Source organism: Hemiscyllium ocellatum, chromosome 13 (genome assembly GCF_020745735.1).
Source record: "Hemiscyllium ocellatum isolate sHemOce1 chromosome 13, sHemOce1.pat.X.cur, whole genome shotgun sequence".
In the NCBI taxonomy this organism is placed as follows: domain Eukaryota; kingdom Metazoa; phylum Chordata; class Chondrichthyes; order Orectolobiformes; family Hemiscylliidae; genus Hemiscyllium; species Hemiscyllium ocellatum.
In genome coordinates, this window is record NC_083413.1 from 53,800,255 (window position 1) to 53,827,726 (window position 27,472).

Genomic DNA, 27,472 nt, shown 5'->3' on the forward strand with positions numbered 1-27,472 from the left:
GGAGGCTGAAGAAATTGGGGAGACACTGAATAAATACTTTTTGTCAGTATTCACTCAGGAACAGGACATTGTTGCCGATGTGCATATTGAGTCACAATTAATTAGAATGGATGGCTTTGAGGTATGTAGGGAAGAGGTGTTGGAAATTCTGGAAAGGGTGAAAATAGATAAGTCCCCTGGGCCGATGGCATTTATCCTAGGGTTCTCTGGGAAGCAAGGGAGGAGATTGCAGAGCCATTGGCCTTGATTTTTATATCCTCATTGTCTACAGGAATAGTCCTGGAAGACTGGAGGATTGCAAATGTGGTTCCCTTGTTCAAGAAGGGGAGTAGGGATAACCCTAGTTACTATAGGCCGGTGAGTCTCACTTCTGTTGTGGGCAAAGTCTTAGAGAGAATTGTAAGGGATAGGATTTATGAACATCTGGATAGGAATAATGTGATCAAGGATAGTCAGCATGGTTTTGTGAAGGGCAGGTCGTGCCTCACAAACCTTATTGAATTCTTTGAGAAGGTGACTAAGGAGGTGGACGAGGGTAAAGCGGTAGATGTGGTGTATATGGATTTTAGTAAGGCATTTGATAAGGTTCCCCATGGTAGGCTACTGCAAAAAATACGGAGGTATGGCATTGAGGGTGAGTTGGAGGTTTCGATTAGGAATTAGCTGGCTGGAAGAAGACAGAGGGTAGTAGCTGATGGTAAAGGTTCATCTTGGAGTGCAGTTACCAGCGGTGTTCCGCAAGGATCTGTTTTGGGACTATTGCTGTTTGTCATTTTTATAAATGACCTGGAGGAGGGGCTAGAACTGAAAATGTGTTGCTGGTTAAAGCGCAGCAGGTCAGGCAGCATCCTAGGAACAGGAAATTCGACGTTTTGGGCATAAGCCCTTAGAAGGTTGGGTGAGCAAGTTTGCGGATGATACGAAAGTCGTTGGAGTTGTTGACAGTGAGGAAAGATGTGGCAGGTTACAGCGGGATATAGATAAGCTGCAGAGCTGGGCAGAAAGGTGGCAAATGGAGTTCAATGTAGGTAACTGTGAAGTGATTCACTTTGGTAAGAGTAACAAGAAGATGGAGTACTGGGCTAATGGTCGGATACTTGGTAGTGTGGATGAGCAGAGGGATCTTGGTGTCCATGTATACAGATCTCTGAAAGTTGCCACCCAGGTAAATAGTGCTGTGAAGAAGACATATGGCATACTGGCTTTTATTGATAGAGGAATTGAGTTCCGGAGTCCTGAGGTCATGTTGCAGTTGTATAAGACTCTGGTGCGGCTGCATCTGGAGTATTGTGTACAGTTTTGGTCGCCATACTATAGGAAGGATGTGGAGGCACTGGAATGGGTGCAAAGGAGGTTTACCAGGATGTTGCCTGGTATGGTAGGAAGATTGTATGAGGAAAGGCTGAGGCACTTGGGTGTTTTCATTGGAGAAAAGAAGGTTTAGGGGTGACTTGATAGAGGTGTACAAGATGATTAGGGGTTTAGATAGGGTTGACCATGCGAACCTTTTTCCGCGTATGGAGTCAGATATTACGAGGGGGCATAGCTTTAAATTAAGGGGAGGTAGGTATAGGACTGATGTTAGGGGTAGATTCTTTACTCAGTGAGTCGTGAGTTCATGGAATGCCCTGCCAGTAACAGTGGTGGACTCTCCCTCTTTATGGGCATTTAAACGGGCATTGGATAGGCATATGGAGGATAGTGGGCTAGTGTAGGTTAGGTGGGCTTGGATCGGCGCAACATTGAGGGCCAAAGGGCCTGTACTGCGCTGTATTTTTCTATGATCTATGTTCTATTAGCTTTGCTTTCTCTCCATCAATGCTGCTTGACCCGCTGCGATCTCAGTGCAGGTTCCGGCATCTGCAGTAATTTGCTCCTAGGTTTGGTTGGAGGCTTTTCTTAGTCCTTCAGGAACTGTGTTCCTCTATCAGATCTAGAAGATCTTCAGGAATTAATTCTCATCATATTGATTATGGCTGCGATATACAAATAGTGGTCCAGACCAAGATAATCTCTGTTCTTGTTTGGATGAGTGAGGTGGTGTGGGAGATGTATGGTCCACTCGTTCCTGCCCCTGCCTTCTCACACTCCCCTTGTTTCATGTGGTGCCCTAAACACCATTGTTCATGTGGATAAATAAAACCTGAGAACATTTGAGTTGCCACCTTCAGCCATAGGCCCTGCATTCACATGCAGCCATGATCCTGTTGCCAGGCCTTTCCATCTACCTTTGTGCCACCTTCTCAAAGTAAGTTACTCCCAAACTTTTTGATGGGAGACAGCCAATAAAAATGGAGTGGACGATGAAATATTGTGTTCAGCTGGGTCTTTAAGAAGGCCAAAATTGGTGATTTCAAAATGGCAAATGGGCTTCTGATTTCTGTGTCCACTTGCCTTTTGTATCACAGACTGGGCACGATGATATTAGACATCAGATTGCGGACCTCACATTATCGCACCATATTGTGCATAAGCACAACGGGGATGGGGATGAGAGTGTGTGGTGGGGAGGGTTGGGTGGTCCACCCAATTTGCAGCCTTAAAATATACCAAAAAGTCCTGCAATACAATTAAATTTCAGGCGCAGACTATGATAAAAGTGCATGTATTCATTAAAAGTAAAGAAACATATATGAGACAAATAAATCTACCTTGCAAATCATAATTCAAAGTAATGATATTTGCCTTTATTCTTTAACTCTTACAGGTCGGGTCATTCCAAATGCTTTTGTGTATATATCCTGGGGGAAAGCATTGCGGGGTCTGATTAAATTAAATTTGTGGCATTGTTTACTGATATAACTGGCTGGCTTTTGTCTTCGACCTACAATGTGCTGTGTTGCAAATAGAGCGTAGCGCCCTGTGCTCCTTATTTTGAGACCCACGCTTGACTCTTGCAAGACCCCTCATCTCTAGCAATGCCTTGTACAATTGGAGCTCATCTCCTGCTGAGCTTTATATAAACCACACAAGTCATCATACTCACAGGCTATTTCCCTAACTAACATTGTTGTAAAGTCCCTTGGTGATGTCGGATTTGCTTTGACATTGCATGAGTAATTGCCTGCCAGCAGTGAAACCCTATATTGGATTGTGCATTATTTTTCCCCAGTCATTTTAGAGAAAGAATAAAAAGTTTTTTTTTGGATCACTGAGCTATATTGCCACTTCAACAATTTGTTTGTTGTGTCTTAATTAAAATACTAAATATGTGATTTATAGCACTCTAAATTTAAATTCATTTATATGCATATGTGCATGAGAGTTCAGAAAAATCAGTGAGATCTCATTGAAGCATATAAAATTCTTAAAGGATTTGACAGGCTAGATGCCCTCATCAGGGAGTCTTGAACAAAAGGCTGGATTTTAACTTTTTGATCTGCTCACAGTGGGGAGGCAAGCAGCCTGTAGTGAACCTGAAAATTTCTGCAGCATGTTTGTCAATGTCTTTAACACAGCCACTGCATTTACATTTGATTTCTGGGTTTCCTGATGACAATATACAATCTATTTCAGCTCAGCTATTTAAAGGATCTTGTGAGGGTCAGGCTTGAAATACTGTAAAGTTCTTCAGACAGGGCCAATCTTTGCAGAACATTGCTACATTTCATCAAGAGAATGCCAAAGTACTACCACGACTCAGTCAGAATTCTCCAGGATGATGAGGTGGGCTGTAATTTCCACAGGGAGATTCTGTTCATTGGACATGTGACTGGAAATGGCAAAGGAGGTCAGCAACAGGAGTACGGTGGCTTGTTCCAGGATGCAGTCTCAGAAAAGATTCAATGACCAAATAAGAGCGCAAGTATTGAGCTGCATGCCACATTCATTTCTATCCTGCTGTGTATTTTAGCTCAAACTTCCACAGTTTGCCTGGCCATACCTTCTCCAGCACATCATTCTTCAGGCAAAAGTGAGGACTGCAGATGCTGGAGATCGGAGTCTCGATTAGAGTGGTGCTTGAAAAGCACAACAGGTCAGGAAGCATCCAAGGACCAGGAAAATCAACATTTCAGGCATTTCCTCACACCAGCAGACCTTTCGTGTGTTTCCCATCCCCACCTGAGCAGTTACTGCTGACACACAACTTCAGTTTTGTGCAGTGCCACATCAATCCCTCACAATAACATTGCACAAACATTACAGGAAAGAGATAGAATGCTTGGTGTCATGGTGCAATGATATCAATCTCTCTCTCTCTCAATGTTGGCAAATCTAAAGATCTAATCATCAGCTTCAGGAAGCAAGGAGGAGAACACATCCCTATCTACGTCAGCGGAGCTAAGGAGGCTAAGGAAATTTGATAGGTTCATAAGGGCCCAGAACAAATTTTATAGATGCACCTTGGAGAGTATTCTATCTGGATGCATCACAAACTGGTACAGCAATTGCTCTGCCTTGGACCCTAAGAAACTACAGAAAGTTGTGAACACAGCCCAGGCCATCACGCAAGCCAACCTCCCATCTATTAACTCCATCTATAATTCTTGCTGCCATGGAAAGGCAGCCAACATTATCAAAGATCCCTCCCACCTTGGTCATAATCTCTTCCGTTAGACAGAAGATATTAATGCTTAAGCACATCTGCCAACAGGTTCAAGAACAGCTTCTTCTCAGCTGTTTTTAGACTGCTGAATGGCTCTTTCAAATTTAAAATCTAATGTTGATCTTGATTTTTGAATACATTCCGTGCAGCCAAAATTTTGCATTCTTCACTCTATTCTATTATCTTTTGATCTGTATGTTATGATATACCTGTGCTGCATAGAAAACAAAACTTTCACTGTACTTAGGTACATATGACAATAATAAATTAAATCTAAGCATTATCTTTCTATCTTGTCGACACACTAACCTTCATGCTCATTGGTCTCTTGGAGAAGAGAACACAGAACACCAGGAGAGGCAGAGATCAGGAGCTGGCTCTCAAGTCATCTCAATTTTTACAATCATCCAGTAGGAAGTGCTAGAGAAAAACCAGGTTTAAGCATACCTGGCCATTGTTGATGAATGGATGGGCTTTTCAAAGTAAATAGTAGCATAAAATCGCAAATCCACACAGCATGCAATTCACATGATTCTTTTGTTCTGGTTCCTTTTGATGGTAATTGGCTGACAATACTCAGAAGTGAGAGACTATCTTTTCCCTTTCTTTACTTCCAGAGCATAAATGTTTATAGGCTGATCTCAAACTGTGACCATAATGGACTCTAGTCCACACACTAGAATGTAAGACCATAGCACACACTGGCTAGATATTGCAATCAGTTTTTAGCCTGTTCTCTGAAAATGTAAAACCAGCAGCACAGTGGCTCAGTGGTTAGCACTGCTGCCTCACATCATCAGGGACTCCGGTTCGCTTCCCACCTTGGGTGATTGTCTGTGTGGAGTTTGCACATTCTCCCTGTGTCTGTGTGGGTTTCCTCCCACAGTCCAAAGATGTGCAGGCCAAGTGAATTGGCCATGCTAAATTGTCCTATTGTGTTAGGTGCATTAGTCAGGGGTACATGTAGGGTAGGGGAATGGGTCAGTCTTAGGAGAGTTGGTGTTGACCTGTTGGGCTGAAGGACCTGTTTCCATACTGTAGGTAATCTAATTTAAAAGAAAGTCACCTCCTGCTGAGGTTAGTCAGCCTCTCATTATGTCTTCCCTTTTAATCTTTCTGTTTGACATTTCCTTGGCTCTGTATAGGTGTAATATTCCATGGTTTCCCAGCAGAACTCTTTACAGTCCTCTTCAAGAAAAATATGTTGGAGCTATATGTTTAAGACGTCACTTGTACTTTGAGATTTTAATCTGTGGTCATGACAGTACCCAACAGACTGAATTAAATAAAATCCATTCTCATTCCATTACAAATGGAAAAAATGAATTGCATATATAAAACAATGAACAACTCACACTCATTCTCTTAGCCTTGGACAATACTATCTTTTTAATCTGAGTGGATTGTAATAAGTTCTGGACTTGGCATCTGCAGCTTATATCTAATTGACTGCTTCCAGTTTAACTTTGCTGTTGACTGTGGAGACATTCGAAGAGTATTTTTTTTCCATATCTCCTGACATGAATCAAATCTGAGAGTCTAAATTCTGTCAATCCTAAAAACCAGCACATTTCTGACCAAACTCTCCTGGCTTGAATATTTCACAAAATAAACCTTTTTGCTGAATTGACTTGTTCCCTGAACTGGCTTATACTCCTTTCAGGAGAGAAAATATATTTGTTTTGGAGCTGAATTTTGGAGTCTGCTGAACAGACTATTAAAAGTGCACAATTGAAGACTCAACAAAACTAAAAACAAAGCCTTACCTATTTATGGTACCTGTCATAAATCCAAGAGTAGTTTCCATTAACACCACAGGGACCTGTGGTCACTTGCGCTCTGATAAATGCTGGATTATGCTCCAAATGGATATTCTGGCCATGTTTTTGAAAGAAAGAAAACCCTTGACAGAAGTAATTAACACCCATCAGCCTCTACTTGGAAATCAGAATTCCAATAGTGATATCTATATAATGTATGTTACATAAAATTATAAACCTTTGTTCACCCTATTAGCAAATTAAATTAAAATTCAGTATGGATGCACTTAAGTTATATTAATTTTCTTGAAAGTTATAATTTGACAATGTCTTCAGAAATGCTGACATGAACTTAGATGCAGGCAGATAAAATGGGAAGTCAAAAATACATATAGCATGTTACATTTACCCTGGGTAACTTGTACCACGTCTGTTCTTCACATTTCAGTGATGATGATTAATCCATTTAAATAATTTGGACTGAAACCTAAACCACTGTGAAGCGTGACATACATGCTGTTGATAGATCTTAGATTTGGAGTTGTGGTAAGGTGAGCTCCAGTTAAGAGCAAGCCAAAAATAAAATGCAGTAGGGAAAGAGACTAACGACAGGAAGACGCAGTGAGGATATGTAGCAGCAATTGAGAAATATAAAAGTATTACGGAAAAGAAAATTGAAACTGAGAAATAAAAGACAAGCGGGAGAAAATAAAGGTTGAGAGCAAATAGTAAGTAAGATCATGTTTATAAAGAATCAGATCAACATTTTTAACAGGTTGGTTGTTTACATATGCCTCTGTGCATTGTTAGTCACATGGAGCATAATGTAGTGAACAAAAAAAAGGATTTAAAAAACATTTCTCTTTTACACATAGATTTTGTTTTTGAAACATTGACTGTAATTACATTAGTCTAACTGCCCTACAATTAGCTCTGTAACCTTAGATTTTATACCATGTCATTTGAGGAATGCATTGAGCTCACAATATTGAAATTGAGTAGGATAAGCAGGAACTCTAATTTCTGTTTTAACTATGTATTAATTGCAGAGATTACACTGAGTAAAGTAACATTCCGAATCCAAGTCTCTAATATTTGTAAGATTGTGTTCCCATGTTTTATATATAGCACCCATGACGAATTGAAACAGCACACATAATGCCATAAATTATCTGATCCATTCCTCAGTGACAGGAAGCAGACTACTTGTATTTTGGCAGAGATTGCAAATTCTGTAATCAAAAACGGAGCCTCAGAGTTGATGGGATAGAAGTCATTAAATAATAAAGGTCGTTCTATGACAGCTGCTTAACATTAAGAAGCTAACATTAATGGTCAATTTCTAATACTTTTTGGATGTATTAAAAACTATACATTTGAAATAAGGAAATGCTAAATCTGTTAGTATAGTCATCCTCAATCCTGAGAGTCTGCATAAGGTGGAAGAGGCACATATTTGTGTTAATCCAAATACTTTGCAATGATAACAAAATTCTTCTCATGGAATAATTACTGCCGTAAATCTAAAACTGGAGTAATTTTAAATATATCATTATATCACCAAGGAAAAAAAAATCAACTATGTGACCATTTCTCTGTCTTAATAATAGATGTCACAAATGTTGCAAGAATATTTTTGAAAATGCTATAATGCAATGAGTGTCAAAACAGTGATCAGATGTAATCTTAGGGCCTCAGTTGAAAAGAAAGCATAATAATTTATAAGTATGCTCTTTGGTGTGGCACAGGGAGGTGGGGTTAGTGTGTTCTTCTTCATAAATACACAGGTAAATTTGTCATAGTAAAGATGTAAAAAGAAAAGAACACTATCTATTATTGAGCTTCCAATCTGGAGGAAATGGTAAAATGTCCGAACGGGTGAATAAAAATTCAAATTGCTTGTGCAAGTTGTACAAGAATGGTTACTGCAAGGTACGATTTTCTGAGGGAAATATAGAAGAACCTTGTAGTTGATCTCTCGCCTGACATGATATGCCACATCTCAGTACCCTGCATGAGGGCAGAAATAATCCAAATTAGTACGAGTTGGATAGAGTGCCTGGCACTGCTGACCCTTGAACCTGTGCCCATTTGTCAAGTGCACTACTAATGTATATGGAGGTTGCTTTGGTCATTGCAATGCTTTGCATAGAAGAATATGTGACAAAAAACATACTTTAACATAAGAAAGCTCTTTGTAATGGTCACTGATACAAATGATGATTCTATTTGTCGACTATCTGACTGACTTTATACTAGCATGACAGAAAAGCAATGGAAAGTACTTGTCATGATTTTCATGACTGTGTGCTGAATTACCTTGGAATGCACCAAGTTAGTTTTGAGGTGAGGATGAGTTTACAATTGTATTGTTGACCCTTCCAAATTATTAGCCATTGGGAGAGAGGGAAATAATGTGGTGATGCAGCACACAAAGAGGTATCAACTTGAGGGAATTCTGAATGTACTCAAGATAAACAAAAAACAGAAAAAGCCAGCAGAGTATTGAGTACAGGCGTTGGGAGGTCATGTTGCAGTTGTACAGGACATTGGTTAGGCCACTGTTGGAATATTGCATGCAATTCTGGTCTCCATCTTATCAGAAAGATGTTGTGAAACTTGAAAGGGTTCAGAAAAAATTTACAAGCATGTTTCCAGGGTTAGAGGATTTGAGCTATAGAGAGAGGTTGAATCGACTAGGGCTGTTTTCCCTGCAGCGTCGGAGATGAGTGGTGACCTTATTGAGGTTTACAAAATTATGAGGGGCATGGAAAGGATAAATAGGCAAAGTCTTTTCCCTGGGGTCGGGGAGTCCAGAACTAGAGGACATAGGTTTAGGGTGAGAGGGAAAAGACATAAAAGAGACCTAAGGGGCAACTTTTTCATGCAGAGGGTGGTACGTATATGGAATGAGCTACCAGAGGAAGTGTTGGAGGCTGGTACAATTGCAACATTTAATGTTTGGAGGGATATGAGCCAGGTGCTGGCAGGTTGGACTAGATTGGTATGGGATATCTGGTCAGCATGGATGGGTTGGACTGAATGGTTTGTTTCCATGCTGTACATCTCTATGACTCCATAAGCAGTAAAAAGAACATCTTCACTGGATAACTTGTACCAAAGAATGAGGCTTAAAATGGATTGTCTCTTGGAAACGAAGACATGCAAGCACCATTTGCACCAGGTGCAATGGACAGTGTTTTAAGCCAGACATTGTTACCTTCACCATCCCACTCACAACAGAATGGTGCCAGAAACAAAATCCTAAATAAACTCACATTTGTCCACAGTCCCTTTGCATGGCCTGAAAGACAGTCAATTACTTTCATATGGTGTAAGCAGCTGAGTGATATAATGCTAGAAAGTTCAGTATTTGCACAGCTCTTTCCCACCATTCCATGATGCCACCTCACAACATGTGATTGAAGGATAATGGAACAAGTATCAAAGGAGGGATGATTCATGCAAACCTGCACTTGAAAGTAGTATTGCAATGATATAAATACAGACATCCGAATTAAATTAATTGTTTATGTCAATCAATTCTTTTTTGGTCTGAATTCATTTTGCAAATGAAAAGGTTGTAGCCAATTGTAAACTACCTCAGAGAGAGTACTAGCAAAGTTAGACCTGTAAATATTGACAAGGAGGAAGTGTTTCACATACAAGGAGAGAAACATACGAGGCAGTGGGAGAATGTATAATTGTGAGGGAAGATTTTAGGAAGAGGTTATTAATAGCAGAGGCAATCAACAGTGTACTGAATCATTAGTCTCCCGTGATGAGTTTATCACAGGTGCATTATTAAACTGTGATAACTTAAAAGTGACATGTTACATCCAATCCCCATTTTTAAAAAAACGTAGTTTCCATTTATTTACCTGCTGGGTGGAATTCAAGAATAAGTTGTGAATACTTAAAAGACCTGCCTGGCACATCTAATTGACACCTTTGTTAACTCTGTCACACATCTTTCATGTTTGGCTACCAGTACAGAAAAACTTGCATAAGAGAATGTAATTAGTCCTCACTGAATGATAGATTGAATAGAAATGAACAGAAGCAATGTCAGCATCTGATCTCAAGCCTAGTTTCTTTTGTAAAAAGGTAAATGATATAGGAATATTATTCTCCTGTGAAGGTAGTGCAGATTTTTTTTTTACACAGAACTATATTGGCCCTGTCAATTGGGATGTGAGGCAGGTGGGTACTTCAGTAGAATCACATCGAAATGTCGTCAAGTGGAAACCCAACAACACAATATTGGGTCCACATTTTGTTGATGGCAGAAACCAACAAAGTGACATTCTTGTAACAATGCAGCAGTAAGCCCATTGTGCACATATTAGAGGTAGGTAAATAATCATTTCAATCAGTCTGAATATAATTTAATGATTTGTAAAATAATTTAAAATGCCAAAACTAGGGGATCATGGGCCAGAAGATAACCAATTTAGAGTTATAGAGTCATAGAGATGTACAGCATGGAAACAGACCCTTTGGTCCAACCCATCCATGCCGACAAGATATCCCAACCCAATCTAGTCCCACCTGCCAGCACCCGGCCCATATCCCTCCAAACCCTTCCTATTCATATACCCATCCAAATGCCTCTTAAATGTTGCAATCGTACCAGCCTCCAACACTTCCTCTGGCAGCTCATTCAATACATGTACCATCCTCTGTGTGAAAACGTTGCCCCTTAGGTCTCTTTTATATCTTTCCCCTCTCACCCTAAACCTATGCCCTCTAGTTCTGGACTCCCCAACCCCAGGGAAAAGACTTTGTCTGTTTACCCTATCCATGTCCCTCATAATTTTGTAAACCTTTATAAGGTCACTACTCTGCCTCCGACGCTCCAGGGAAAACAGCCACAGCCTGTTCAGCCTCTCCTATAGCTCAAATCCTCCAACCTTGGCAACATCCTTGTAAATCTTTTCTGAATCCTTCCAAGTTTCACAACGTTTTTCCGATAGGGTGGAGACCAGAATTGCACACAATATTCCAACAGTGGCCTAACCAACGTCCTGTACAGCTGCAACATGACCTCCCAACTCCTGTATTCAATACTCTGACCAATAATAAAAAGCATACCAAACACCTTCTTCACTATCCTATCTACCTCCGACTCCACTTTCAAGGAGCTATGAACCTCCAATCCAAGGTCTTTTTGTTCAGCAACACTCCCTAGGACCTTACCATTAAGTATCTATGTCCTGCTAAGATTTGCTTTTCTTAGGGCGGCACGGTGGCACAGTGGTTAGCACTGCTGCCTCACAGCGCCAGGGACCTGGGTTCAATTCCCGCCTCAGGCGACTGACTGTGTGGAGTTTGCACGTTCTCCCCGTGTCTGCGTGGGTTTCCTCCGGGTGCTCCGGTTTCCTCCCACAGTCCAAAGATGTGCGGGTCAGGTGAATTGGCCATGCTAAATTGCCCGTAGTGTTAGGTAAGGGGTAAATGTAGGGGTATGGGTGGGCTTCGCTTCGGCGCGTCGGTGTGGACTTGTTGGGCCGAAGGGCCTGTTTCCACACTGTAAGTAATCTAATCTAAAGTTAGTGGCACTGGATGAGTCCTTTAGTTTGCAATAGAAGTCACCCATATTGGAGCCATCTTTATTGTGATTTGGATCATTTGATTAAAGGAGAGATGAGACTATTCTCTCAATAATGAGATGAGGGATTCCCACTTATAGTTATTGCCTATAAGGAGGCCAGACGTTTCTGCCACTTGTCCTAGCAGGACTAATAACTATGGCCTGGAGCTAGGAAACTTTCCTGAAAAGGGATCACATAATAAAGGTGAAAGAAACATGTACGACACTTTGTTCCTATAACCCCATGCAGACAAAGAGAATTGCAGAGGGAGGGACTACTAGAAAGCAAAGTTAGCACCAGCAACCGCAGCCAGAAGGCTAACATCAGCTAACCAACCTGCAAAAGTGTGCCAAATAGCTTTGCATAAGGGTAGCATCATAGGACATGGCCAAATATAGTTCGGCATTTCCTGGACTCTCCTGAGGTATTGCCAGATGTCACAACATTGGTGGCAATGAAAACTACAGCTGTCAAAGGAGTCTGTTACTGATGTAGGTACGATGTTGCAGAATGGCTTGCAACCAATAATTCTGGGTGTGCAGTCAATTCCATTGGCATTGAAAGGTACTGTTATACTGAAGACCTGCATACTAAACTTATTTTTTGGAATCCACTGAGGACATGTCCAAGATGTCCCAGATAGTCACTGATCAGTGCTATTTGGACTTTACCAGTGCTTTGATCAAGACAGTCCAAGAATTATTAAACTGATCTTGTTAGGGAGTTGGCTCAATTGGCTTCAAGGCAGGCCACTGTAGATTAGCTCCAGTTCCAATGTTTAATTGATTGTTACCAGTTGTCACCATTAAAGTTCACCTTGATCAACCTATTTCCTTTCTTAAAAGGAAACAGTCTTCATCCATAAACAATTGACTGGTGTGTAACTCAACGTATCCCACCAGTGCATGTCCAATTCTCTGGGAGCAATTCTTGTACTTATGTGCTATGCTATTCTTGATCTGCGCATTGGAAAATAGATTGGCAGTGTTGAATGAGCACAATGACATGGCATTGTTGTTGATATGCAAAGATATGAGTTTTGCCTCCAGCAGTGTATGATTGTCTGGTTTATGATGTTGCCCATAATGTAAGCATCAGACTTGGATAAAGTGGTATTGAAGAACCCAACAGAATGTTTATTGCAGCTCAATGTTGTTTCTAAACATTAAGTTCACAGACACATTTGATTATAAAGATTAGCATTTTTATACCATGGTATCATGCTTCAAGCAGCTGGAGTTATGATACAGCGATGATGTCATGACAGTGTCTCTTAAAGATACACTGAAATACTAAGAATTTTACGAATCTGCTAACTTACTGACTGTGTGACATTTTAAAACATGCAGTCTTATGTAGACTTCCCAAAGATGGAGGAATCCTTCACTGTATATTTTGAATACTTGTCTAGAACTGGTTGTAGCAACCTGATGAACTCTTTGGTCAATTCATGTTGAACATCATTGATTATAAAGAGTGGAAAGTGGCATCACTTTTGTCTATCTTGACAAGACCATGCTTGGGTTTGTTAATAAAACGTATGATAAACAAAATAGATTAATAGATTATCTCTTCCAATTCATTATGAAGTTAACTTTTGGCTCACATACAATGTAATTGTGCTGAGCAGATGATGTAAAATTGAAAAAACTTATATGTTGAATTTCAAAATTCAATATCATCTCTGGAAAAGTCTGTGATTGGACACATTTTGAAACAGAATTCAACTTGCCTTTTGCTGCGTAAACTCATAATAAGAAACCTAATTACAGTGCTGTATTATAAACTCCCAGCACAGCTAACTCATTTTAAGAATTCCACTTGTTAAGATTTGAGCATTTTGAAATAATTATAATGTCTCTTCTTGGAGTATTTATTGGCATAAAACTAATAAATATGTCTGTGATGATCTAATCTGTTGTTTGAAATAATAATTATCTTAACAGTTTTCCATGATGAAATTATTTGCATGGGCAATATTCAAGTTTACATAATAATTGAATGCTATTGGTAAATTATTAATGCTATTACTTGACTTACTAACAGTAAACTAGTTCATTGATGTGAATTTTCTATAATCGTTCTATTTTCTCATTCAGTTCATTCAGTAGCTCTTTCTATTTTACTTCAGGTGACACAGATTTTGAAAGGGATACTTGATTCGCAAATGAAAAAGTTGACATAAAAGTAACGCTCATTGGAGATGTTAATTTTGAACCCAAGGCACAACCTGACTAGAGAAATTTGATGCAAAGCTGCAATACAACTAGTGAGCTATGAATTTCTCATTCATGGGAAAAAATATTAAAGCAGTCAATCAAATAAAGCACATATTTGATATGCATCACTGGAATATGAAGCAAAGTGATTCTATTCAGATTCAGGCGACAATAGAAGCTAACAAATCGAAAGAAACAGCAGCCAAGAGGAAGAAAAATATAGGAGAGCAATCTAACTGTCATGTATTATCCCATTTTTCTCAAAAATTGTCAACTGGTTCCTTCAAATATACATTTCTGAATTTTTACAAGCTGATGATCAGTTTAATTGGCAAATATTTTAAGTACATAAAGAAAAACGAATGTAAATCCTACGAAGCATAACTTCAAACCAAGTCCAATCTATACCCAAGTTAATAACAACAATTCTCTTGGCTATTAAAACTGGTTGATGTCTGAGGCTAGATATCTGAAAGGGCAATCTTTGAAATCATTATTATCCTCACTTCCCTCTTTCAAAATTTAATTACATTAGGTAGTACTACTGATGACTTTGTCACTTTCTAAACAAGTTAACAATAATAATTTATAATATTAATGATAACCTGTCTGGAGCTCCTATGTTATACGGTTTACCATATTGTGGCCCTTAATCATTGATTACTTTCGTCATCAATTACTTTTATGCAGTTATCACAAACAATTGTTCCACTACAATCTCAAATGCATAATTAGTCTCACAAGCAATGTTAACATTGGAAGGTGCAGTTTAATATTAAGTTCACCATCTTTGCCTTCAGTCATGAGTGATAATATCTCCTCTAAGATATTATCTTCTATTAATACCAATACATTTCTTACTATACCGTCCATCCACTATCATTTACTTTTCTTTTAAAGTCCTGATCTCTTTTTCCATCTCCTTGATAGTCTTTTGAGATTTCTCATGATTTTTTTAAAAGGATTGTTCACCCTTGTTTTAACATACTGTTTCTCATATTTCCCAGGTCTCTTACCCAATTCCTTTTCTCCATCCTATGCCATTTTATTTCATTAGAGTCCATTACATCTCCAGCTTTTCCAAATCATTGGCCTGAAAAGTTAACGCTGTTTCTCTCTCAATAGCTCCACAGACTAGCTAAGTGTTTCTAGTATTTTCTATTTACTTTTTAAATTTTAGATCTTCCAGCATTTGATTAAGCAGATACTTACCTTTGAAGTTTCACTATTCTTTTAATCTCTTAGTTACCACCTATCATTACCTCATGGGATTACACCTATTCTATCCATCATTCATAACTATTGAGTTCCTACTGTTGATTCATGGTCCTCTTTAAAAAGTAATGCCACAAATTTTCATGTAGATTAGACAAACCAAGCTAGCAAAAATATAGAATTATCACGAAATTGTTTTCTCGATTGTAAATCATGGAACTAAGTAGAGAATAAACTATTTTAGATCTTGTCCTGTCCAAACATAATTCATACTCTCATGGTAAGGAATCTTCAAGAGAAGATTGATCATAAAATGACTGAATTTCACATTGAGTTCAACGGTGGCATATGTGAGTCCTGAACTAGAGTGTTAAACTTAAATAAGATCAATTACATAGGTATATGGATGAATTTGCTACACAAGGAAATTGGACAGTAGCTAAGCCACAGCGAAATTCTAAGGAGATATTTCATGATTTTCAAACAAATATGCATTCTGTTGGAAAAATAAATACTTCAGGCATCCATATCTAGCAAATATGTTATTGATAATATTAGACTAAATAGCAGTTACTAGCAGTGTTCCACAAGGATCTGTTTTGGGACCATTGCTGTTTGTCATTTTTATAAATGAAATGGAGGAGGGGCTTGAAGGCTGGGTGAGCAAGTTTGCGGATGGTACGAAAGTCGGTGGAGTGGTGGACAGCGAAGAGGGATTTGGCAGGTTACAGCGGGATATAGATAAGTTGCAGAGCTGGGCAGAAAGGTGGCAAATTGAGTTCAATGTAGCTAAGTGTGAAGTCATTCACTTTGGTAGGAGTAACAAGAAGATGGATTACTGGGCTAATGGTAGGCTACTTGGTAGTGTGGATGAGCAGAGGGATCTTGGTGTCTATGTACACAGATCTCTGAAAGTTGCCACCCAGATAAATAGTGCTGTGACAAAGGCATATGGCGTACTGGGCTTTATTGGTAGAGGAATTGAGTTCCGGAGTCCTGAGGTCATGTTGCAGTTGTGTAAGCCTCTGGTGCGGCCTCATCTGGAGTATTGTGTGCAGTTTTGGTCGCCATACTATAGGAAGGATGTGGAGGCACTGGAAAGGGTGCAAAGGAGGTTTACCAGGATGTTGCCTGGCATGGTAGGAAGATCGTATGAGGAAAGGCTGAGGCACTTGGGGCTGTTCTCATTGGAGAAAAGAAGGTTTAGGGGAGGTTTGATAGAGGTGTACAAGATGATCAGGGGTTTAGATAAGGTTGACAGTGAGAACCTTTTTCCGCGTATGGAGTCAGCTGTTACTAGGGGACACAGCTTTAAGTTAAGGGGAGGTTGGTATAGGATAGATGTTAGGGGTAGATTCTTTACTCAGCGGGTTATGAGTTCATGGAATGCCCTGCCAGTATCAGTGGTGGACTCTCCCTCTTTATGGTCATTTAAGCGGGCATTGGATAAGCATATGGAGGTTATTGGGCTAGTGTAGGTTAGGTAGGCTTCGGTCGGCGCAACATTGAGGGCCGAAGGGCCTGTACTGCGCTGTATTTTTCTATGTTCTATGTTCTATGATAATGTTGCAAAGGAGAGTGGTAATCTGGTGAAATAGGTGTTTTTGAAACCAGCAAATTATGACATAAAATGATAGAGAATGAGAAAATAGAATATAATGGCAAACAAACAAGAAATTAGCAAGATTGTGAGAGCTTCTACAAATACGTAAATGGGAAGAGAATGGAGGCAGAGACAAGATAAATTATAATAGCAATTAGGGAAACAGAAGAAATAAAGCACAAATATTTTGAACCTGTTTTCACGGAAACAATATCAGGAATAGTAAGGAACCAAAGATCACTGTAAGCAGCATGGTCAGAATGAGGTTAAAAATCACACAACACCAGCTTATAGTCCAACGGGGTTATTTGGAAGCACCAGCTTTCGAGGTGCTGGATCTTCATCAGGTGGTTGTCTGACGAAGAGGCAGCTCCTCAAAATCTAGTTTTTCCAAATAAACCTGTTGGACTATAACCTGGTGTTGTGTGATTTTTAACTTTTTTCACCGCAGTCCAATGCCAGCACCTCCAAACATGATCAGAATGAGGAAGATTTCACCTTTGTGAGACAGAAACAGAGTGAGCCACTGAGAATTTGCGTCAGAGTTGGAATTCATGACAGAAGGGGCAAATGGTTGATTGAGGTTTATTGCACGAATGAAGTAGTCCAGAGTGCGAGGTGGGTAGGAGAGGAAGTAAGGGATGGATCAAGAGGTTGACCTGGACTAAGTCCAATGGTGGCATAACCTACAAATGTAGGGAAAGCAGCTGAATGGTCAGTATTTTAAATCATTAAAATGGTTCTTGTTAAATTTTCATAGTAAATTCATACTTATTCTAAAAGGAATAAATTGTTTTTAGAATTACAAATGACAAGTCATAAAGTGGAGGTCATAGATAGACAGGGCAGTGAAGAAGGCTTTTGGCAATGTGGCCTTCAACAGTCAGGGCATTGAGTATATAAGTTGGAAAGTTATGTTGCAGTTTTACAGGACGTTGATGAGATCTCACTTGGAGTACTGTGCTTACTTTTGGTCACCTTGTTGTAGGAAAAATGTTATTAAACTGGAAAGAGTGCAGAAGAAATTTACAGGGATGTTGCCAGGACTAACAGTCTGATTATATGGAGTGGTTGGACAAGCTAGGACTTTTTTCTTTCGAGTCATTGAAATGTACAGCATGGAAACAGACCCTTTGGTTGAACTTGTCCATGCCGACCAGATATCCTAAATTAATCTAGTCCCATTTACCAGCACTTGACCCATATCCCTCCAAATGCTTCCTATTCACATACTCATCCAGATGACCTTTAAATGTTGAAATTGTACTAGCCTCCACCACTTCCTCTGGCAGCTCATTGGAGACTGAGATTGGATCTTATAGAAGTGTATAAGATCATGAGAGGCATGGTAGGGTGAATGCACTCAGTCTTTTTCCCAGGTTGGCGGAATCAAAGGCTAGAGTCCACCAGTTTAAGGTTAGAGGGGGAAGAATAAAAGAGAACATGAGGGGCAACCTTTTTACACAGAGGGTGGTACACATATGGAATGAGCTGCCAGCAGAAGTGTTTGAGCTGGGTGTATTAACAACATTTAAAAGGCATTTGGACAAATACACGGATAGGAAAAGTTTAGAATGATATGGGCCAAGTGCAGGGAAGTGGGGTTAGCGTGGATGAACATTTTGGTTGACATGGACCAATTTGGGCCAAAGGGCCTGTCTCTGTGCTATAGGACTTCAAGACCAAAGTGGTTTATATACCCTGCAGTACTTATGAAGTCATGAACATATCATATGTCCCAAAAAAATGTATCTGCATAAAATGTCACCCGCTACATAAGCTTGAGTTTCTGGTTTCAGCAGTTAAACAGTGGCTGGAGTCACTGTTGTGCATCCATGGGGCAGATGACTACATGGATAGCATGTATAGAGAGGTGATCACAATTTGTAAGTTTAGAGGGAATGAGTGATTACTAGACAGCCTAAGAAAATCAGGCAGGTAGTGCAGGAGTTACTGGTGACTATCCTGCTTGCTAGTCGGTATTCCATTTTGGAAATTATAGAGGGCGAAGGTTCTCAGGGAACTGGAGTCAGAACCAACCTCATGCCCTCATCTCAATTTTGCCTTTATAGGGGAGGAGGAAGAAGAACGGAACAGTGATAATTAAGCAGGGTTCCTTTGTCAGGGGCTCAGGCATTTCTGTAACATGAAACATGACTCCAAGGTGGTGTGTTCTTTCTCTGTGCCAGGGTCAAGGAGGGGCTGCAGGATATCCTTCTGGGAAAACTCCTTCATTACAGGAGTCATGATCTATATTGATAACAATGACATAGGTAGGAAAAGGGGCTGAGGCGCTGAAAACAGATTTCTAGTAGTTAGAAAGGAAATTAAAAAGCAGGACCTCAAGAGCAATAATCTCAGGATTATTTTCAGTGCCATGTGTTACAGCGTAAGCACAGAGGAATTGAGATCTGTTCTGGAGCAGTTGTGACCTGTCCAAGTTGGACAGGCTACACCTTAATATGAGTGGACTGATGTCCCTGCAGGAAGATTTGCTAGAACCACTGGGCTCGGTTTAAACTAACTTGTCAGGGAATGGGAACTGAAGGAGTAACCCAGATCCAAAGGAAATAAAGTTGTTAACAGGAAGTGAAAAATATGCTTGGGCTATGAGAAGACAGTAGAGTCAAAACCAAGCAACAAACATGCTTCAAAAGTGATGTTAAAAGACAAAGTTAAGGCACTCTATCTGAATGCATGCAGCATTCACAAAAGGATAGACAGAGAATCTAAAGGCACAAGTCGAGCCACATGGCTATGATCTAATTGTCATCATGGAAACATGGCTACATGATGACTAAGACTGAGACTGAGTACTCGAGGACATTCAGTATTTAGGAATGATTGACAAGATGGAAAAGGAGATGGAGTTGTGCTGTTAATAAAAAAAGGAATTAGAACACAAGTGAGAGATGATTTCAGATTGGAAGAACAATATGTAAAGTCTGTCTGGAGACTTGATTTATGGTGGAACAATGGCATTTGGTGCTACACCATTTAAAAAACATGAAAAACTAGTATAAAGTTTATTGTTACCCGTTATATCAAAGTGCCCTCATTTTTAATTCTTCCTCTCCCTCCACTATATCTTAATGTAGTGCCTAGTTCCATAATTGGAGTGGAGAGGACCCATTGGTCCTGAATGTTTGGTTGGGTAACTCCTGGGGACACTTGTGTCTGGATATGCCAGACAGGCCAAGAGCCTTTTTACCAGATACAAGTTGACCCTCCCTTGGCATTAAAATTAGAATTAGAACTAGAATTAGCTTTATTGTCACGGACTTGAATGAATGCAGTGAAAAATTTGCAATGTTGTCACTTATGGTGCCATCTTAGGTACAAGATACCTAGGAACAGATATTTAGGTATTTGGTACAAAATTGAAAGAATAATAAATAAAAGTTCAGCATAAGAAGAGAAAGGAAAACAAAATATTTGACTTGCAGTCATTTTCACCCCAGTCCATGCCAGCACCTAGCTTCCAGACCATAACAGGCCAACTTTCCAGACCATGCCGGGCTTCACGTCCAGTCTGCAAGGGTCTTGCATCTCCAATTCTGGCCACCAGTTGGCCTCACATCCCCCGCTCTGGCCCCCAGTTGGCCTCACATCCCCCGCTCTGGCCCCTGGTTGGGACTCCCCTCCCCCGCTCTGGCCCCCGGTTGGGACTCGCATCCCCAGCTCTGGACCCTGGTTGGGATTCATTGTGAAAACTGACATAAAGTGATTATTCAGTTCCTCAGCCGTTTCCTTGTTCCCCATTACTATCTCTCCTGCATCATTTTCCAGCGGCCCAATGTCCACTTTTGCCTCTCCTTTGCCCTTTATATGTCTAAAGAAACTCTTACAGTCTTCCTTTATATTACTGGCTAACTTACCCTCCTATTTAGTCTTCTCCCTCCTTATTTCATTTTTTTGATGCCTTCTGTTGGTCTTTGTGAGCTTCCCAATCCTTTGGTTTCCCACTGTTCTTTGCTTTATCTTTTGGTTTTATACTATCCCTGATTTCCCAAGTCAGCCATGATTACTTCATCATCCCTGTGCTGAGCTTCTTTTTCCTTGGTGATGAATCGCTGCTGCATCTCTTAAATTACTCCCAGAAACTCATGCTGTTCCACCATCTTTCCTGCTAGACTCCTGTCCCAGTCAATTCTATCCAGCTCCTCCCTCATGCCTCTCTAGTTAGCTTTATTCAGCTGAAATACCATTACCTCAAATTCTGTTTTCTCTCTTTCAATTTGCAGAGTAAATTCGATCATGTTATGATCACTGTTTCCTAAGTGTTCTTTCACCTTAAGCTCCCTTATCAAGTCTGCCTCATTACACAACACTAAATCACTAAATTAAAGAAACCAAAAGGAAGACAGTGATGGTAAAGTCTGTCTCCAGCCCAGCAAAAACTTAGAAGTGGATAAGTATTTGGATTGAAGCTCTGTAGTTCAATAATGGCAAACAGCTGGTGAAAAGCTATCCATGGAAAAGGAAATTCAAATTCAGATTGGATCATGGCAATATTGAACATTCACATCATTAACTATTACAATAATCAGTCAAAGTCTACAAGTTACATCACAATGGGGTCTTGTGGTGCACTAATGGTGGCCCTATGTTTGAGCTAGGTAGTCTAGACTCAAGTCTGACCTGCCACAGAGGTTGTCCTAACACATCTAAATAGATTGATCAAAAATAATTTATAAGTCTAATCTGCAAACTATTGAGACATTCAAGGGACCTTTCAGTAAATAACAACTGAACTTTTACAACTGAGAAAGCATCAAATAGTGGTTGACCATGTTAAATGTAAGGGTTGGAGAAGTCAACTTATCAAAAGGAACAGTGGGTTCAACTGTTAGCAGTCACAGTACTGTCGATCCCCAAATTTAGAAAAGGAACAGTTTCTTAATGCACTCAATTAATTGTAGCAACTTATGTATAAAGCTACAAAGGAAAATAAAGATTCCAAGACTGACACTTCGACAGCAGCTGCAAGCTGGCAGAAGGTCAAATGAACCATAAGTTTTCAAACTGCAAACTAATGCAATAGGCTGCATTGTTAATAATCCACAGGGAAGTCTTAAGGTAAAAGAGACAGGAGCTCATAACTCAGAAAGGAAAGCTTAGAACAATTTTCCAGAACCCCTGCACAGAAACAGAGTTTTTAAACAATTGAACAATGAAAGAAGTACCCTGATAGGAGGAAACGTTCCTCTTTTGCTGGAATATTCAGAGTTTGTAGATCACTACAATTTATTGTCTGAGGAAAACATTCTTTTCCAATTCATGTGTGATGATCTTACCTCCAAAAATGAAACTCTCGAGTGAGAGAATCATGATCTTTGTTTACGTTTTCAAAAGATAATCCGGGAAAAGCAAGTCTTTATTATTGAAAGAGATCGAGACTGGTTATGAAATTTTAAAGAAGAAACTAGAAAAGCAAAAAGATATGGTGGAAAATGCAGAATGTAAGCTCTCAAAACTTTACAGTCCAAACTCAGAAGGTTAACAGGGTCGAGAATGTGTTGCTGTAAAAGCACAGCAGATCAGTCAGCATCCAAGTAGCAGGAGAATCGATGTTTCGGGCATAAGTCCTTTATCAGGAATGAGGCCTGTGGGTCAGGGCTGAGAGATAAATGGGAGGGGGGTGGATTTGAGGGGAAGGTAGCCTGGAAAGTGATAGGTGGATGAAAGTGAGAGAGGAGGTGATTGGTCAGAGGGGGGAGGGGGGAGTGATGGACAGGTCCGGAGAGCAGTGCCGAGTTGGAGGCTTGGGAATAGGATAATGTGGGGGGAGGAGAATGAGGAAGCTGTAGAAATCCACATTTATCCCATGTGGCTGCAGGGTCCCAAGGCGGAATATGAGGTGTTCTTCCTCCAGGCGTCGGGTGGTAACAGTTTGGCAGTGGAGGAGGGCCAGGACCTGCATGTCTGTGACGGAATGGGAGGGGGAGTTCAAGTGTTCAGCCATGGAGTGGTGGGGTTGGTGGGTGCGGGTGTCCCAGAGATGTTCTCTGAGGTGATCCGCAAGAAGGCATCCTGTCTCCCTGATGTAGAGGAGACCACACCGGGCGCAATTGATGCAGTAGATGACATTGGTAGAGGTACAAGTAAATTTCTGATGAATGTGGAAGGATCTCTTGGGCCCTTGGATGGAGGTAAGGGGAGTAGTGTCGGCTCAGTGGCAGGGAAAGCTGCCAGGAGTGGGGTGTGGTGGTTGGGGGAGGGGCATGGATCTGACAAGGGAGTCGCGGAGGGAATGGTCTTTTTGGAACACTGATAGGGGCAGGGAGGGAAATATATCTTTGGTAGTGGGGTCAATTTGGAGGTGGCAGAAGTGGTGGAGGATGATGCGATGTATGCGGAGGTTGGTGGGGTGGAAAGTAAGGACAAGGGGTTTCTGTCCTTGTTGCGTTGGGAGGGGTGGGGTTAAAGGGCCGTGGTGTGTGAAGTAGAGGAGATGCACTAGAAGGCATCGTCAACCACATTGGAAGAGATGTTGCAATCGTGGAAAAAGGAGGCCATCTGACCTGATATATTTTTCCAGCAACACACTCTTGACTCTGATCTCCAGCATCTGTAGTCCTCACTTTCTCCTCTCAGAAGATTAACAGGGAGGTGACAGACTCAGCATTTTTTTTTCTGTCCCCAGTTGCTCCTGAAAAGGTGGAGGTGAGATGCCTTCTTGAATAACAGTAGTCCATATGGCTGTAGGTCAGCCTGCAATGCTTTAATGGAGGAATTTCTGGAGTTTCACCCAGCAATAGTAAAAGAATGATAATATATTTCCAAGTCAAGGTGGTGAGTGGCTTGGAGGCGAAATTGCAGGAGCTGGTCTTCCCATGAATCTACTGTGCTTGTTCTTTTCAATAGAAGTAGTCATAGGATGGAAGAGCCTTTGGCAAATTTCTGCAGGACACACTGCTGCTACTTATCATTGATGGTGGAGGGAATGGATGCTTGTTGATCTGGTGCCAGTCAAACAAGCTGCTGTTTCTTGGATGGTGTCAAGCTTTTCTTAGTGTCATAGGAGTTGTCTTCATCCAGGCAATTGGGGAGTATTCCATCACACTCCTGAGTTGTGCCTTGTGGATGGTGGAGGCTTTGGGGAGTATGAAGGTGAGTTACTGCTGCAGTATTCATAGCCTCTGGCTTACTTTTATAGCCACTGTATTTATATGGCAAGTTCAGTTGAGTTTCTGGTCAATGGTAACACCCAGGATGCTAATAGTGAGTGATTCATTTTTAGTAACATCATTGAAAGTGAAGGAATGCTCTTATTGAAGGTTGTCTCTTACTGAAGATTACATTTCCTGACATTTGTGTGGTACGAATGTTACTTGTCGCTTGTCAACCAAAGCCTAGGTGTCGTCTTGATCTTGTTACACTCGAACCACAAAAGTGCTGAACATTGTGCAATTATCAATGAACATACCCATGTCTGACCTTATAATGGAGGGACAGTCATTGATGAAGCAGCTGAAGATGGTTGGGTTTAGGACACTGCCCCGAGGAACTCCTGCATTTGAGAGCTGACATGTCTGACCTCCAAATTCTCCAATCATCCATCCATGTACCAAGTATGACTACAAACTGTGGAGAGTTTGTCCCTGATACTCACTGACTGCAGTTGTGCTCAGGGTCCTTGATGACACACACTGTAAAATACACCTTTGATGTCAAGGGCTGTCACTCTTACCTCCCCTCTGGAATTCAGCTCTTTTGTCCATGTTTGATCTGAGGCTTTAATGAGGTTATGAGTTGAGTGGTCCTGGTGGAACCCAAACTGGGCATCACTGAGCAGGTGCTACATGCTGAGACTGTTGATGACACCTTCTATCATGTAACTGATGATCGAGAATAGACTGATGGGGCAGAAATTAGCCAGGTTGGATATATCCTGTGTACAGGACATACCTGGGCAATTTTCGGTATTATCGGGTAGATACCAGTGTTAGATTCCCTACAGTGTGTAAACAGGTCCTTTGGCCCAACCAGTCCACATCGACCCTCAGAAGAGCAACTCACCCAGACCCATTTACCCTCTGACTAATACACCTAACACTATGGGCAATTTAGCATGGCTAATTTACCTGATTTGCACATCTTTGGACTGTGGGAGGAAACCCACGCAGACACAGGGAGTATATGCAAACTCCACACGGACAATCGCCCGAGGCTGGAATCGAAGCTGGGACCCTGGTACTCACCGTGCCACCGTGTTATAACTGTATAGGAATAGGTTGGCTAGGGGGAGACAAGTTCTGGAACACAAGTCTTCGGTACTATTGCCAGAATATTGTTGGATGATTTGAGATTGTATTGGTTCCCACATTGATGCTGTTCACAATTCCCTAGATCTATGGGAATCCTGACATTGCAGGAAAGCTGAGGAAGCTCTTATAAATCTCATTTATAGAAAAGTGGCATTGGCCACCTCAGGTCTCCATTTGTTCATTGTAAAATCCTATTAATTTCACCAGAAGAACATTGGAAGATGCTGAGGGTGGAATAATACTAAACCATGAGGCCCACAACTGGCAATGTACGCCCACCTGAGACACGGGGAATGCTAGCTGTCTCACATTGCAGATGACAGAAATACACTATCCAAAACATCTTAGGCTTCTGTGGTTATGTTGCGCTGTTTTGTGCGGAGAGTTGATTCTCTGTCAGTATACCCTCTCTGTGATTATTGGCTCCAGTGAACTGAAGTTTTGTGTTCATCCACTGTTCTTTTCATGACAGGTATCTGAGGAGGAGCCAGCTGCTGCCACTGCTGGGGATGTTCTTGCTGTTGTTGCTCTTGCTAGTGTTGGTTTTGTTGGTAATGTTGCTCTTGTTCCTCATAGTGTACCTGGCTATATTTAAAGTTGCATGAGTTACTCCAATGAATCTGCGAATCCTGACAGCAGGAAAATGTGAATCAAAGTAAAAAACAAAGATAGAGATCATTCCAAAGCAGGGTCTGTGCATACTAAGACCAAATCCTGTGAAGAAAAGAATTTCACTGAGACAAAGAAGCTGCTATCATCGTTCAATTCTTAAAAGCTTACCAACCTGTCAATTTCACAATGCTCTGAGGTCTCATTAATTCACCTTGATGTATTACAGTTTGGAAAAACTGTGTGCTGGTAGCTAAAATTAAATATAGGTTAAACTTTCAATCAAATCCCACTTTGCATATGATAATTAGCAAGCCATCGATTTAATGCTGTTCATGACAGGCATTGGGAGATGTTGAGGACTGGAGATGCTGGAGATCAGAGCTGAAAAATGTGTTGCTGGAAAAGCGCAGCAGGTCAGGCAGCATCCAAGGAGCAGGAGAATCGACATTTCAGGCATAATCCCTCATTCCTGAAGAAGGTCTTAAGCCCGAAACATCGATTCTCCTGATCCTTGGATGCTGCCCGACCTGCTGCGCTTTTCCAGCAACACACTTGACAGACATTAGCTAACTATGGACACGAACAGGACCATGTCAGGCTTCTGACATGTATTCATGTTTTAACTTGTACTTCACGTGTAGAAGTAGTAAGAATTTCATATACTACTGCATGATGGGATACTTGACCAAGGTAAAAGGTGACCTGGCTCTTAGGCTCGCAGCTGTAGTGGAAAAATGCTGCTGGAGATAAAGATTAAGCTTGTGTAATTATAGTTTGACAAAATATAGAGAGTGTATCTATCTTAAACCTGTTAGTCTCTTTGTCCTCGAGCAACACTAGGAACAAAAGGACTGGCTGCACTGTGCTTTTCTTCATCTTGACGAGTACTGTGTGTAATCTCAGTAAAACAAGCAAAGTTGTTTGCATCATTGTATAAATATAGGCTGACTGTTCGACTCAGGAGAGTGCTGTGAGACGGTGAAGACTAGGGCAGCCTATCTGTGAATTCACAAAAAATAAAGCTTCTTGAAACAAGACTCAAAGTCTCAGACTAAGTCATTTGCTCAACAGAATCTGGTGTAGTTAGCAGGATCCCAATTAATATGGGATCCAAAAAAAGTAAAGAAGGAAATAGTGGAAATAGTGCGTTGGACAGGGCTAACTGAAAGGGGGACTGGGCCTAGTGCTCCCCTCATGGTGGCGGGTGGGGGCAGTGTACAGACTGTCTGGTGTTCGGCCAGTGTCTCCAGCTGAGCTAGACTACCGAAAGGCTGAGGCAAGATTGCAGAGAAGACTAAACTTACCAGGGCAATGAGAGAGACTAAGAGGTGATAACTACCCAACTGAAGTAGGCTCAAGACTTCGACATCTTGTGGTTGGAAGAGAAACACCGGTGAGTGCTTATAGTAGATTAGTGCATGCGAGTGCGGGTAACAGTTTTTCTCTCCGTTTTCTTTCTTGGCGGGTGACGTCTCTTTGTAGTTTACGGAAATGGGACACCTAGCCAGCAGTCAGTGCCTCTCCATGCACGCAGATATGAGGTGTCCAGAAGGTGGCCCAAAGATGGAAAAGCGAACAAAACAAAGGCATTGTAAGGTGATAAGATGACAGCAACAGGTAGGAGATCCCCATCCTTCCACTGGGATCAATGGC

General features: G+C 40.9%; 1 protein-coding gene across 1 annotated transcript in view; it reads left to right on the top strand.

Moving 5' to 3' along the window:
• Window positions 1–6,988: 6,988 nt before the first annotated feature.
• The window catches only part of si (sucrase-isomaltase), a 218,424-nt gene continuing 197,940 nt past the window's right edge, over window positions 6,989–27,472 (top strand). The window contains exon 1 of the mRNA XM_060833923.1: window positions 6,989–7,034. The gene's annotated coding sequence lies outside the window, so the exon portion shown is untranslated. The remainder of the gene's footprint in view (window positions 7,035–27,472) is intronic.